The 15,902-nt window shown below is 39.1% G+C and overlaps 1 protein-coding gene across 1 annotated transcript in view; it reads right to left on the bottom strand.

Moving 5' to 3' along the window:
* Window positions 1-15,902, bottom strand: part of DPT (dermatopontin) — a 162,749-nt gene that overhangs the window by 120,155 nt on the left and 26,692 nt on the right. The window lies entirely within an intron of this gene.

Below are 15,902 nucleotides of genomic sequence, written 5' to 3'. Positions count from 1 at the left end.
CGCTCCTTAAAATGGAGAACATCGACAGGCTACCTGCTCAACATAATGCATACGAAATTATCCAATTTCAAATTATTCAAGTGCAACTAACACTGGGCAAGACCGCAATCCAGGTTGTAGCTTGTTACAGATCCCCTTAAAATGGAGAACTTCGACATCTGTGCAGTGACAGAGGCCTGGTTCAAGGCTCTAGAGAGCACCCCTGCATTACCAGGCTATAATTCATACCACACCTTTTGGCCACCTAACCTGGACCGAAACACTAAAGGCGGAGCTATGTCCATATTCGTTAAGGATATCCACACCTCCAGGCTACCTGCTCAACATAATGAATCTGAAATTATCCAAGTGCAACTAACACTGGGCACGACTGCAATCCAGGTTGTAGCTTGCTCTCTCGTCAGGCGGTCCCTCGGTCGGCCAAATTCTCAAAGTTGCAAGCAAATACACCATAGGAGGATAACCCAAATTAGGTTGTATGAGGAGGGAGTTGAGGTGTTAGCCTTTTAGAAAGGGGGAAGAGAGGAGGGAAACCTGTACTGCAGCTGTATTAGCACTTGAACATCTACATTTATGGTAGGTACAAAACTGTACTTTACAGATCCCCCACCATGCCCCAGGATTCCCACTCTTCATTTCTTAAGATACTGGAAAATATTAAGATACAACCCAATACCTTAATTATGGGTGATTTCAAACACCCCACCATCAACTGGGAAAACTACTCATGTACCAATTCACTTGCTCAATGTTTTCTGGAATTCATAAATTCCAATGCCTTGGATCAGCTTGTCTACACCCCCACCAGAGGCAGCAATATCCTGGACCTGGTCATTACCAGTATGGGTAACTGGTGTTCCATGGCAGAGGTCAACTCCTTGCTAGTCAGATCCAACCACAAGCTAATCACCCTAGACATTCGTATCCCACCCTACCCCCCCATTAAGGAAACCACCATCAAAAACTATTCCAAAGCCAACTTCATGCTTCTTAAGACAGAAGTGGCAAACTTCAGGACCCCCATACAGACGGAAAATAAAGGTATGACTGCTGAATCTTTCACAAATGCACTGTATAAGCACATACATGGATTGTGCCATCCCCAACAGAACCAAGATACTATCCTTCAAAAAAAGAAAGCCAATCTGGTGGCCCCCTGCCACAAATAAACTCTACAACAGTAGGAAAAAGCTGTTGCAAAAAAAAGAGTAAAATCCCAAGACTGGAGGAACTCCCTGGTCAAACTCAGCAAGAAGCTAAGATCCCTCATAAAGTCCTCCAGTTAAGAAAATAAAATCTCCACTGATTCCAAAGACAACCACAAAGCATTCTACAGCTATGTCAAGAATCTTAATGGCAACACTGAGATCTGCTCTGCACTACAGCATAATGGCACTAAATATACAGAACCAATCGATATTACCAGCATCCTGGAAGATAGGTTCAGTGCTAACTTTACCCCACTCTCACCCTCCAAAGGGCCCATCTTAATAGCAAAAGAATGCAAAGCCCTTTAATCACAGATGAACAAGTAAAGACCACACTCTCCAAAGCCAAGAACACAGCATTCATGGGACCAGACAACATCCCAGGCTGCGTACTGCACGAACTACAAAATGAACTGGCACTCCACCTAAGTACCATGTTCAATCATAACCTCACCTCAGGCTATGTGCCTACTGAATGGTGCACAGCGATGGTTATCCCACTCTACAAAGGGGGTGCCACCATGGACTCCGTGAACTATCACCCCATTAGCCTGACAAGCCTGGTCTGCAAGGCCATGGAAAGTATCATCTTGGAGCTTATAAACAAAGACATAGGTAACCTCCAAACCCTGGACCTCACTCAGTTTGGGTTTATAAAAGGCAGATCATGTTTACTAAACCTGACTGACTTCTTTGAAGCAGTCACCACAGCTGTAGACGAGGGCAAGGTAGTGCACACAGCCTATCTTGACCTCGCCAAGGCTTTTGATACCATCCCCCACTCTGGAATTATAGATAAACTCACTAAACTGGGCATAAATCCCTATGCCACAAGATGGGTGGCCAACTGGCTCACTGACAGAACCCACACAGTAAAAGTAGCCAACTCCAAGTCCGACTTTAGGCCAGTGATGAGTGGAGTACCACATGGTTCAGTCCTGGGTCCTCTCCTGTTTGGCATCTACTTCTCTGAAGTGCAGTCCAACACAGAAGATCTTTGGCTAACAAAGTTTGCAGACGACTGCAAACTGGGAGCCATAATAGAATCACCTAATGATGTAGACATTCTACAAAAGGGCCTCACAGAGACTGATGCTTGGTGTCAAAGTCATGGCCTCAAGTTCAATGCCAAGAAGTGCATTGTCATCCCCTTTGGGAAAAACTCAGTACTCATGAACTACCTCATAGGCGGTAGCTCACTAAACACTGAAAGTGTGATAAGAGACCTCAGGACACAAGTGGACAGTAGTCTCTCCTTTGATAACCACATTGTCACAGTAGTCAGGAAATCCTTCTACGTGGCACACCTCATCATAAAAGGGTTCTCCTCTATAAAAAAGGAAGTCACTGTTCCTCTCTACTCATCCCAGATCAGACACATTATAGAGTACAATGCTCCATTTGGCATGTATCTCACAAGACACCTACAACAACTGGAAACGCCACAGAAATACCTCACTAAAAGGATTACCAGCATCAAACAGATGTCATATGCAAGTCTCAAAAAACTCCAGCTCTACTCCATCGCATATCACCTACTCAGAGGCAATCTCTGCCTAACATGCAAAGCTATGTCAAACCCAGAGCTGTTGGACATGCTACACTTAAAGAAATCCCAGTCTCTCCAAACCACACACTCCAGGGACCTAAACCTTGTCACCACAATAAACAAAACATGCTGGAGGGAAATATTCCTTTCCTAGAGACTTCTACCCATTCATGTCAAGCAAAGCTCCTCCTTAGCCCTCTTCAAAAAAAATCTTGACGACTGGATGGGAAATAGAAAATTCACCACAGGGATCAATTCTGTGGTGCTGCTCAACAAGGGCACAGGAATATAATTTTCTTGGGTGGCAAAAGCCAGGGAACCTTTTTGCCTAGGCTTATATAGGCCCCAGAGTCGATAGCCTAGTACCGACCTATGAACCTATGAACCTATAAATAAAGAAGATACAATCAGACATCAAGCAGTCACTTTATTAAATGAGTCTGCACAAGATTACATGCAGAAAAAAAATTCTGAAAAGAACATGAACAGACCCAAACTGCTGAATTATGGAATCCCTAACTATATATATATATATCTATATATATATATATATATATATTCTCTGCTGTCACATTGTTTAATCATATAGGTTCATAGGTAAATACTAGGCAATCAGTCTGGAGACAATTTCAAGCCTAGCCAAAAACCCTATTCAAAATTTGCTTCTAGCCTAGGGCAAGACAAGATAGACCAACATTGAATTTGAGGCTGCCCATCAAATCATCTAGGTTTACCTTGAAGGTGGGAAGGATTCTTCTCCGCTTGACATGTAGAAGTTTTTTTTCAGAGGTGAAGGATATGTTGGGATATGAATCTACCACACAAACATTTCTTATTTATCCGCTGATGAAGGTTTAGGTCCTTTAACAGAGTATTTTATGTACCATTAGTTCTGCGAAGGAATAGGAGATCAAATAGGATTGGATCTTTCATGACATGAAAGACTAGATGTAGATCTCCATGGAGGATTCTGTAAGAAACTGAGAGTACAGAAAGGGATGCCAGCCTGTCCTGATAACTATGATTTCTGAGGCCACTGATCATTTTAGTTATGAATCTCTGGGGTCTATCAAGTTGTGTGATATGTTTAAATACTTGTCAAAAAGTGCATTATATTCAATAATGGGTCTGCTAAGATATTAGTAAAGGGGATATTTTGAATTTTGATGTTCTGAAGCTGTTGCTACTTTGACTGTTCACCAAAGAGTATGTGTTGCAGTTTTGGAACAATGTTACACCATTTGAGGTATCATCCTTCAATTGAAAGTTAGGAAACCAGGACATTGTTTTTCATTCTTTCCAGAAAATCTAGTAAAATTCTAAAATTTCAGCTGGACAGAGAAAAAAAAAATATTTCATGTAGTTTGGCATTGTAGACAAGTACACTCAACAAATGGAAGGAATCCATTATTCACGTATGGACTGCAGAGTCTTTTTTCCAGTCCTTAATGCCTTTGTGTTTAGGAATAATTCATTTGGACTGATGCATATGTAGCAATGTATTCTTGCTATAGTGTTTAGACAGATGCACATGTGCCAATGTATTCTTGTTATAGTATTTGGACAGATGCATATGTACCAATGTATTCTTGTTATAGTATTTGGACAGATGCATATGTACCAATGTATTCTTGCTATAGTGACACACTTTTTGCAGATCCAGTGAATATCCATATGCACCTCAGCACATTTATATCCACAGATATTTCAGACATGGGCAATAATCCCCTTCTGGCCTGCCAGTATTCCACAACAGTCTAAATTCTTTTTAAGCAGAGATGCACTTCTATCCTAGTCTTATGACAAACTGTAAACCTACCTACTGAATTAAGCCCTTTTACTCACAGGGGCACACATTTAGACATGATCTGAGCAGTACTTATATGAATATTAAATATGTATGTAGCTGTCCATATTTCAAGTTTTACTGACCACAGCACTACTACCTTCAGCATTAATGTAAAAGGAAGAAGCTACCTTATACTTCAGGTAAACAAGGACATTCTTTACAAGTGATAATTGTGCCCTTTCAGCTGAACCAGCAGAAAGAAATGAACCACAGTTCACCACGATAAAGACCAAGAGAGAAAAATTACACCACACAAAGTTGCTACTTACCTCAGGCACATGCAAGATAAAAATTATATACTGCTTCTCAAAATAGCCCTCAAAATGGTTGATAAAATTAGTTAAATAATTCTCTTTTAGGCATGGCAAACTGCTAACAGCCCAAAAAATATAACAAACATGAAACCAGAAATGAGATTGCTGCAGCCTTGAATCCAACATGTTTTCTGATGAATAAATAACAAAATAATATTGTAATACCATAATATTTGCATTGGAAGTAGCCGCATCAAGCAACTGTCACATTACATTATACTTTACAAAACAATCAATAATGCAAACATTTTCAATACCATACAGTCAATGGCACAAAAACAATCTAGACAGATGTATTGCAAATGAGCAAACACATTGCTAAATGTATGCAAGCTTGGTATACTGGCACAATATATTTGCTGAATCAGTTTAATTTAACAAGATGTTTGAAATAAGAATTACTATTAAACAATAGACTCATTTTATAAAAATAAAAATGCTACTTTTAAGAAAGTCTGGTGTAAAATAGTAATAATAACCACTAAACCCAAATGTCATACCAGTTTACCTTTTCACATTGCTGTTTACCCATTCAGGCTTCAGCCTCATGGATAGACTATATTAACTATGGGAAAAGTAACATGACTGAGGACACAGTTATCACTGTTTCACCTCCTTAAGAGAAGGAGGTATGACGATTGGGGACAGATAGGCAAAGGCTGCCAGCCTAATCAAATAGAATTTGATATATAATTCTGGCATTTGTAAATAAATGTAAAATATAGGCATCTCTTCTTGCATAGGGAGAAGGGACCTCTAGATTTGATTCGAGATGAGTGTGAAGGTGAGTGTGAGTCCCACAAGGAATCTGTTGTGGCAAATGTCCTGAACCTCAGGACAAGGGTCAGGGAACACATGGGCCTAGCCCAGGAGAACCTGGCAGAATCCCAACAACAGAAAAAGGTGTGGTATGACAGGAATGCTGGAGCTAGAGAGTATGCTGTAGGGCAGCAGGTGATGGCTCTCATTCCTGTCAGATACAACAAGTTGCAGGCAGCTTGGGAAGGACCCTACAAGGTGGTAAGAAAGGTAAGTGATGTTAACTACATGGTGAAAGTGCTAGGCAGATGACAAGGGCACAAATTGTCCTTGTGCTGAGCATTTGCAGTGGATTGCAGGAGGAGTCTGAGAAAGATCTTGTGACTGATCTCCTTAGTGAGGCTCGGGCTGACACCTCAGTGGAAGGGGTAGCAATGTCCCAGCAGCTATCTCCTACCCAGGTTTGTGAAATCTGAGCAGTGTTGCAGAAGTCTGGGGGCACGTTCACCGGGAAACCAGGGTGCACCCACCTGGTACAGCACCAGGTGGATACAGGACCCCAAAGGCCTATCAGGCAGGCCCCTTATAGGTTGCCTGAGAGAGTCAAACAGACTCTGAGGGAAGAGGTACAGGAGATGTTGGAACTAGGGGTGAATCAGGAGTCCAACAGTCCATGGGCCTCACCAGAGGTGTTGGTGACAAAGAAGGATGGCAGCACCAGCTTCTGTGTGGATTACAGGAAATTAAATAGTCACACAGAGTCAGATGCTTATCCCTTGCCTAGGACAGATGAGACCCTAGAGCAGCTGGGTGGGGCTAAGTATTTTACAACCATTGATCTTACCAAGGGTTACTGTCAGGTTCCCTTGACTCCCAGTGCTAGAAAGAAGTCAGCCTTTATGACTCCTTTTGACTTGTATGAGTTCACAAAGATGCCCTTTGGGATGAAGAATGTCCCAGCGACTTTCCAGAGGCTGGTAGATCATATCCTAGCAGGAGCAGGAGGGTTTGCTCTTGCTTACATGGATGATATTACTATCTACAGCCATTCCTAGCAAGAGCACATTCAGCATATCAGGGAGGTGCTGGGCAGACTACAGAGGGCAGGGTTGACCATTAAACTGAACAAATATTAGGTGGGTATGGCAGAGGTCTCCTACCTCAGACATAGAGTGGGGAGTGGTAAGATAAGGCCAGAAGCTGTCAAAGTGGAAGCCATTTAGGCATGGCCTGCACCTGTTACCAAAAAGCAGGTGAGGGCATTCTTAGGTACAGCAGAGCACTACAGAAAGTCAGTTCCCAATTATAGTACCATAGCTGCTCCCCTCACAGACCTGACAAGGAAGAACAGGCCAGATAAGGTAGTGTGGACCCCAGCATATGAGCAGGTATTTCAGAAGCTTAAGGAAGCTTTTGGAGGACCCCCTGTGCTAGCCAGTCCAGACTATAGCAAAGACTGTGTTGTGCAGGTGGATGCTTCAAACTATGGAGTGGAGGCTGTACTTAGCCAGATTTCTTCAGAGGGAGAGGGGAACCCAGTGGTTTGTCTCAGTCATGGGCTCCAACCCAGGGAGGAATGTTATGCAGCGGTAGAAAAGGAATGTCTAGCCATAGCCTGGGCAGTACAAAAACTTCAGCCGTATCTGTATGGAAGAAAATTCACTGTGATGACAGATCACAACCCTCTAACATGGTTAAAAAGAGCCAGTCAGCAAAATGCCAAGTTGCTAAGATGGAGTCTGCGGTTGCAAGCATATAATATGTCAGTGCAGCACCCCAGTGGGAGTAGCAATGCCAATGCAGATGGGCTCTCAAGACAGGGAATGGGGCGAGGTACACCCAGATAGACCTGACACTCTCAAGCGATGTTTCTCAAGGGGCACTTGAAAAACTTGCTTGATTTCCCCGGGGGGAAGAGATATGACGATTGGGGAGAGATGTGCGAAGGCTGCCAGCCTAGTCAAATAGAATTTGATATATAATTCTGGCATTTGTAAATAAATGTAAAATACAGGCATGTCTTCTTGAGTGTAAAAGAATACTGTGAAATGTGGAACTGCAAAATATGTGACAACATTGCACTCTAGTGGCCCAGTGAAGCATGTTGGGACCCTGTCATGTTAGAATTCAACTCCAGTGTGTCTGGATGAAGGTTTCATGCCCATTGTTTTAAGGCTAAAGTTTATGACCAGAATTTACATGTGGAAGGTGCTTTATTGCTCTGGTTTCTGCTAGAATGTATATGTGAAATGCCTCGTATTGTTGTAAGTTTCTGAGCAGGTGTTAGATTGCTAAATAATGCAGTTTGTGGCCTGAGAACTCAGAACAGGTGTTAAGATGATGCAATATGAATACTGGGAAAACCTAAGTGTCAAAAATGATGTAATTTGGGAGGGCCTTAGAGACATGTTTGTTAGTAATGTTTAAATACTATTTCTCACAAGAAACTGAAAGCATTTTGATCTTTGATATCTAACTCAGCACTCTGCCTTATGCTTACATGTAAGCTTTAGCACTGTGATTTATTGTAGGAATAGTTAAAGCTAGTAAAGATTAATTAGGTATTTGTCTTTGAAATCAAACATGTCCTACTGTATTATTTTAAGATTTTTGGTGATCTGTGAACTCTTAGATATCTCTGTGATGTAGTAGTTTTGTCTTGTGTTTTAATTATTTATTATTAAATATTTTTAAAAACCTTTACCTGTGGCTGGTTTGTGTAGAGATAAGCTCTAGAGAACATTGCATATTTATAGAGGTTATTGTAATAGGCCACTCTAAAATAAGCCTTAGACTGTATAGTCACATTACCAATTGGATAATAATATTGCACAGTAATAACCATAAAAGTTCCTCACCAAATATGAACCTATGAACCTATGAACCTATAATTGGACACCCTTTTTAGGGCCTTTTAGTAGCTGATATTATTAGTTGGGTGGTGGCAGGGATTACTACCGTATGGTCTGGGTAAAGGGGCACAGCTGGAGAATCTGTGTCAGCCTTTCGCAGGAGTGTCTGTGAAGTTGTATAAATACTTATCTCAAAGTGTGTGTGTGTGGTGTGTCAGCTACTTGGCAGGGACATGAAGCACTGGTTGGACAGAGAGGGTACTGGAAGTTTTAGCTTATCCAGCTAGGCTGAGACCTGGACCCTATTGCTGTGCAAGTGGGGAGTCTTATTGGGGACCTGGTGAGCAAGGGAGCAACCAGCCCCAGACTGACTGTGATCTCTATGTGCACTTAAGGGAAATTGTACTTTACTGTGTGTGTTAGTTATCCTTTCCTCTCTTCTAGGAGGCAACCTCCCTGGTGTTAGTGGTGAGGATTGAGGCTCCGTGATTGCTGGGCCAGGGCACGGTCATCACAGGAGGGTAACAGGAACATCTGCAGGCTGAATTTCTCAAATAATTCTGAAAAAAAATTAAACAAATGGATGTAGCCTGAATGCATAAAATTAAAAATGTCTTGCAGAAAACAGTAATGATTACAGTATTAAGAAATCAGAACATCTAAGGAAGCAGACAGAGACTGCTATTTCAAATTTTTTTTAAATATTGGTATATTAAAAACTACATGACAAACAGAGGTCACCAAGCTACAGTTAAGCAATACAAAATTCACTCATAAGTTGGTTATAGCTAGTCTTTTGATGTGTGCTTTTCAATAGGGCAATGTCACACTAGTTCATGCTGGATAAGCATTCCGAGCTTACTAAACAATATTAAATATTAAATATTATTATCTAGCCTTGGCATTTAGGAAAATCACTTGAAATCATGCTCAGAAATTTCTTAGCAATCTTCTTATTAATGGGTCTTCTGCTACCAGAAGTCTCCAATCTGATTTTTTGAGGATGCATGCACCATTTAATTTCTGAACACTTGCATACATTTACAGATGTCTTGCTTCTGCTAACGTTCCACAAAATGTAAAAACAACCCTCAGCCAGTATCATGTCAAACAGTGAAACTGAATAGACACCAACAACTATATGTCTATTTCTGTAATACAAGCAGTAGTTAAAGTCTAGAAGCCTTGATTTGCAACCACCTAAAAGAATAACTCATCAAATCTGAATTTTTTGCCTACACCATGGTTTTAGGCAAAAATGCTGCACTGTCATTGCTTTCCTGTTAAACAAAAGCACCTTATACAGTGGTATGGCCAAAAAAAGCAATTAGTACCCTTTTATTATATAATAATGACATTTAGTACAGTGAATCACCCCTCCACTATTCTCCAGACTATGTAAGATGAGTTGTAATATAGAAGCCACTAACTGCATTAGGCACTATCTGCAGAAAAAAATACCCTTAAAAAACTCAAGCATCTGTTTTAGGCACCCCCCTGTTTGCTGCTTTAATAAACATACTTTTCCATATTCCTAAAACAAGATATAATTCTATATAGAGGTGATAATGTAATAGTTAGACGATCTGCTAGCCCTTGTACCATTATCTGTGACCTAGAACTTGACCTGGACTACCTATTACAGTGGCTCCAGCAAAGAACAGAAAAACGTCAAATTACTTTTATTTATTCATTCATTCTCTGATTACCCACTCCATTCACTTAAAATTCACTAGGAAGCCCAGACCATATCTCAATACCTAATGAGAGCTATGCAAAGAAGCTAGTTTTGGATAGGATGCTATTCTGCTATTCTGTTGCTAGACATGCATGGACATAGGCAGGATATGCTAAAAGACTGGAAAATTAATACAGCTCTAATCCACACTGCAGGTAATGTAACTACATTTTGATACTTAAGAATTCACCATGACCTGACTCAGTCTTTGAAAGGGCTACAAAACCAGACAGGCAAGCAACTAAGGAACTGTCAGTGCATTCCTACGTTGCTGTCATCACCAGAAAAGACATGGCTCAACATGCATTCATCCCATATGTAGAATATGGGCTGCCAGTCACAGACCTTGCATCAAGCAAAAATGCTAAGATGCAGCAAGTTTTACAGCATAAAAATAATTAGGTTTATGCTGCCTTCGTCAGCATTGATCACTGCTGAACCATCTTGCAGAGAATAAACTAGTTCCTTAAAGAATCCAGAATGAAATACTTCCTAACTACATTCATATATTTATTTTATGTGTCCTTTGCTGACTGGGTTAGTTCCACTAGGCTAGTGATCTCTTTTCAGGGGAGACTAGTGGTGGTATTTATATTACTAGAGGAAATTTGGGCAGGGCATCAGGGAACTTCTCTGACTCAGTAGGTACAGTGGTAGCTTATACATCTACCTGAGCTACCACCAGTTCGAGTAAATGGTCTTTGGATAAATGTCTTATCCATCCCATCTTAGGAGGGGCTACAGATGCTCAATACAAATACAGGGAATGGAGGTACTCCTGTTTTGTATATGTATATACATATCTGTTACACTGCTGTTTTGTATGTGTATATACATATCTGTTACACTCCTGTTTTGTATCTGTATATACATATCTGTTACACTCCTGTTTTGTATATGTATATACATATCTGTTACACTCCTGTTTTGCATCTGTATATACATATCTGTTACACTCCTGTTTGTATATGTATATACATATCTGTTACACTCCTGTCTTGTATCTGTATATACATATCTGTTACACTCCTGTTTTGTATATGTATATACATATCTGTTACACTCCTGCTTTGTATCTGTATATACATATCTGTTACACTCCTGTTTTGTATATGTATATACATATCTGTTACACTCCTGTTTTGTATCTGTATATACATATCTGTTACACTCCTGTTTTGTATCTGTATATACATATCTGTTACACTCCTGTTTTGCATCTGTATATACATATCTGTTACACTCCTGTTTTGTATATGTATATACATATCTGTTACACTCCTGTTTTGTATCTGTATATACATATCTGTTACACTCCTGTTTTGTATATGTATATACATATCTGTTAGACTCCTGTTTTGTATATGTATATACATATCTGTTACACTCCTGTTTTGTATCTGTATATACATATCTGTTACACTCCTGTTTTGTATATGTATATACATATCTGTTACACTCCTGTTTTGTATCTGTATATACATATCTGTTACACTCCTGTTTTGTATCTGTATATACATATCTGTTACACTCCTGTTTTGTATCTGTATATACATATCTGTTACACACCTGTTTTTACATTCCTGTTTTGTATCTGTATATACATATCTGTTACACTCCTGTTTTGTATATGTATATTGTATCTGTATATACATATCTGTTACACTCCTGTTTTGTATCTGTATATACATATCTGTTACACTCCTGTTTTGTATCTGTATATACATATCTGTTACACTCCTGTTTTGTATCTGTATATACATATCTGTTACACTCCTGTTTTGTATCTGTATATACATATCTGTTACACTCCTGTTTTGTATCTGTATATGCATATCTGTTACACTCCTGTTTTGTATCTGTATATACATATCTGTTACACTCCTGTTTTGTATCTGTATATACATATCTGTTACACTCCTGTTTTGTATCTGTATATACATATCTGTTACACTCCTGTTTTGTATCTGTATATACATATCTGTTACACTCCTGTTTTGTATCTGTATATACATATCTGTTACATTCCTGTTTTGTATATGTATATACATATCTGTTACACTCCTGTTTTGTACCTGTATATACATATCTGTTACACTCTTGTTTTGTATCTGTATATACATATCTGTTACACTCCTGTTTTGTATCTGTATATACATATCTGTTACACTCCTGTTTTGTATCTGTATATACATATCTGTTACACTCCTGTTTTGTATCTGTATATACATATCTGTTACACTCCTGTTTTGTATCTGTATATACATATCTGTTACATTCCTGTTTTGTATCTGTATATACATATCTGTTACACTCCTGTTTTGTACCTGTATATACATATCTGTTACACTCTTGTTTTGTATCTGTATATACATATCTGTTACACTCCTGTTTTGTACCTGTACATACATATCTGTTACACTCTTGTTTTGTATCTGTATATACATATATGTTACACTCCTGTTTTGTATCTGTATATACATATCTGTTACACTCCTGTTTTTTATATGTATATACAAATCTTTTAGAATTTCTGCCCTACACTAATAACCTCTGTTATCTCTTATCTGATTTGGATCAACTAGAAAATTAAATTGTTGCAATCTGTACAAAGCTGCCTAACTGTGTCAAAAAGTAAACATACCACTGCATAACTGCCTTTTCCATTACTGGACATACATGTTGGAATACCCTGCCATATGAACTGGCAACCCTCCCATTTATCATTCACATGCTTAAAACATTCAGCTAGTGTTAAATTACCTTCCTTAGCCTGTCATACACCTGTTACTTAAAACACATGTTCCTCTAGCTGTTACTCACCCCTTTCTTCATTATCTCACCTAATACAGTTTTGTCAAAAGTACATCTTGTATGCTTAGTATCATATTTTTTTTGAAAGTGTGACTGTTGCTGTGGATGAGGGTTTATCTGTCTATGCAGCTTTCCTTGATCTGGTTAAAGTGCTTGAAACTATACTCTATGACAGAATCATGCATAAACAAAGGGATTAGAAAGTAGTCATAATAACTTGCGTCCACAGTTAGCTTCATGGTCATATAAATCTGTCAAGAGTAGGGGTACACCTATCCTTACCATCTTCTGTTGCCATTGAAGTCCCTCAAGACTGTGTCCTGGGGCCACTTGTTTTGGCATATTTTTCTCAGATGTCAGAATTGACTCCACACTCTGTTTAATCAAGTATGCAGATGGCACCAGCCTTAGGGGCATTTTCTTTAACCTCACTGCTACCACCTCCCATAACATTGCACACAAATGGTACAGTAGAAATGATCTTGCCTTTGGTGCCAAAAAAGCATTATTCTGGTATTTGGAAGCCCCACCCAGCTTTATACACAAGTGATGAGCAACAGCTGAAAGTTGGCAAATACAGTAAAAGACAAGAGTGTGCCTTGTAGATGATGACCTTTTCTTTGATGCCTAAGTGGTCTTTTCTTCCAATCAGGGGTAAAAGACTGATCTTATTGTCATTGCTTGTTAAGCTGAAGAGCTTGCAGTATTTTGTCAGCATGACATAAATTTCTTTGTAAGGATGGGACTGCAGGGTTTTGAAGGATGACCAACACACCATCTGCACTGACAACTGCCTTAATGGTCTGCACTGCTAGTAGGATACCTGCTCCTTCATGACCATTAACACACTTCTAAGGAGAGGCTCCAGATGCTCAGTAAAGTTGTGGTGAAAGGAGGCATTATTATCTCATCTTGTATGCTTGAATATAGCAAATAAAGATGAAGGGATCTGTTGTATCTAAATTTAATGAAAGAAAAAGACAAAAACTGACTGGAAGCCCATCCCAACCAAAAAGGCAAACCTATACTGTCGGTCCTGTCAGATTGTTTTGTTTAAAAGAACAACAGCACTTACAGCTATTCTGTAAACGTTTGTACAGAGGAGCCATAAAGAACTAACTTAGTGGAAGACGTGATGCCTGCCTTTAACATAACATAAATGGCACTTTCTAGTCAATGAATTCCAGATTGCACTGAATCAGATGGCTGCTCTGAGTCAGGTGGATAATACTTTGGTCATTATTTCTGGTTCCTTGTTAATGAATTTTATCTTTTATAAAGATGCCCTAACTGCCTCCATACTTTGTTTCATCAGCAGGATAATAATGAACCCAAGGGTGGTGGATATGACCTGCTTTTCCTGTAATGTAGTTAAATACTTCATATAAAGTTTGTGGCAGATGTTTGGCCTAGAATTTATTCATTAACATTCGTAGGAATCAATCTCTGGGGATATTTCTACAGCTATGGACTTAAAGGGAAATGTTTTTTTTCTGCCATGTAACTGCTGTTCTTTCTTCACCAGTCAGCCCGTGAAGACTGACAGAAATATTCATGCAATTTTTTCAGAGTCAACTTTGTTGGGCCAAATGATTTCATATATGTCACTGGCTCAGTATGATGCATTCCACCTTTGACGGTTGATGATCAGAAGAATGTGGGTTCTATTCCCACACCAAGTTGTTAGATTCATTTTTCCCATACTTTCATCACGGAGCAGCATAAGGGGTTGGTGTAGATATGAGGGGCTGTTCTTCAGATGAGACTGAGATCTAATCTACCTGTATTGTTGCTTGCTCAGGTGGATATAGACAATACATGGCACTCATTGAACAAAGAGTAGGGGTAGTTTAAATGTTATTACCTCATTCTCAGTTATGGTGATTTACATAAAAGCAATCACATGGCAAATTAATGGATACATTTTATCAAAACCAAATGAAATAAATACAGTTTTAAGAAAAACATAATTATAAAAAAATAAAAAATATAAAAAAAAATATAAAAAAAAAAACAATTTGCACTTTATCTGCTTTTACTGTATTTGTGTTTCTTCCTACTTTATTACCTTATTTTGCTTTTGCCTCTTCTTAAAAGTACTCAATTGTGTTTATTCTGCTGTATTTATTACTGCTTGGTAGCAGCCCGATTAAATTGTAACTGTTCTTCTAAGTCTTTTGGTTATTGCACTTGGGCTTCAGACCAGTTGTTGTACATTAAGAATGTTTGTGGTCTGCACTAAAGTCAGGCCTGCTGAATCTAGCTTTGTTTGTATACCTTGAGCACTAATCCAGGCCATCTTTTTTAGAGAATGTTTCCCTGCACCTTAGTGGCAGGAGTGTGCGGTTACAACTTGTCAAATTGAAGACTGCTGGAACAGGGCTCAGTTTTGAGGGGTTTTTTTACAGGTTAATTGGGTAATTTGTTTAAATCAGTTTGCTCGTTTTCTATTGTTATAAAAAAATTGCACTTTATTAATCTGCTTTTACTGTAATTCTGTTTCTTCCCACTTTATTACCTTATTTTGCTTGTGCTTCTTCTTAAAAGTACTCAATTGTTTATTCTGCTGCAGTTATTACTGCTTGGTAGTAGTCTGATTAAATTGTAACTGTTATTCTAAACCTTTTGGTTTAAGCACTTGGCCTTCAGACCAGTTGTTTTACATTAAGAAGGTTTTTGGACTGCATTGTTGTGGCAGGATAGGTAGCTTACATCCTTCTAAGTTGGGAATTGCTGATTGAAGGCTCAGTGTCTGTTATTCTAAAAGCGCATTAGTTCTGGTTTAAGCACTTGGGCTTCAGACCAGTTATTTTACATCA

The sequence above is a fragment of the Protopterus annectens genome, chromosome 5.part0 (assembly GCF_019279795.1).
Source record: "Protopterus annectens isolate FY-2018-M chromosome 5.part0, PAN1.0, whole genome shotgun sequence".
NCBI classification, from domain to species: domain Eukaryota; kingdom Metazoa; phylum Chordata; order Ceratodontiformes; family Protopteridae; genus Protopterus; species Protopterus annectens.
The sequence above is the reverse complement of the archived record's forward strand: the minus strand, read 5'-3'. Positions and strand labels throughout refer to the sequence as shown.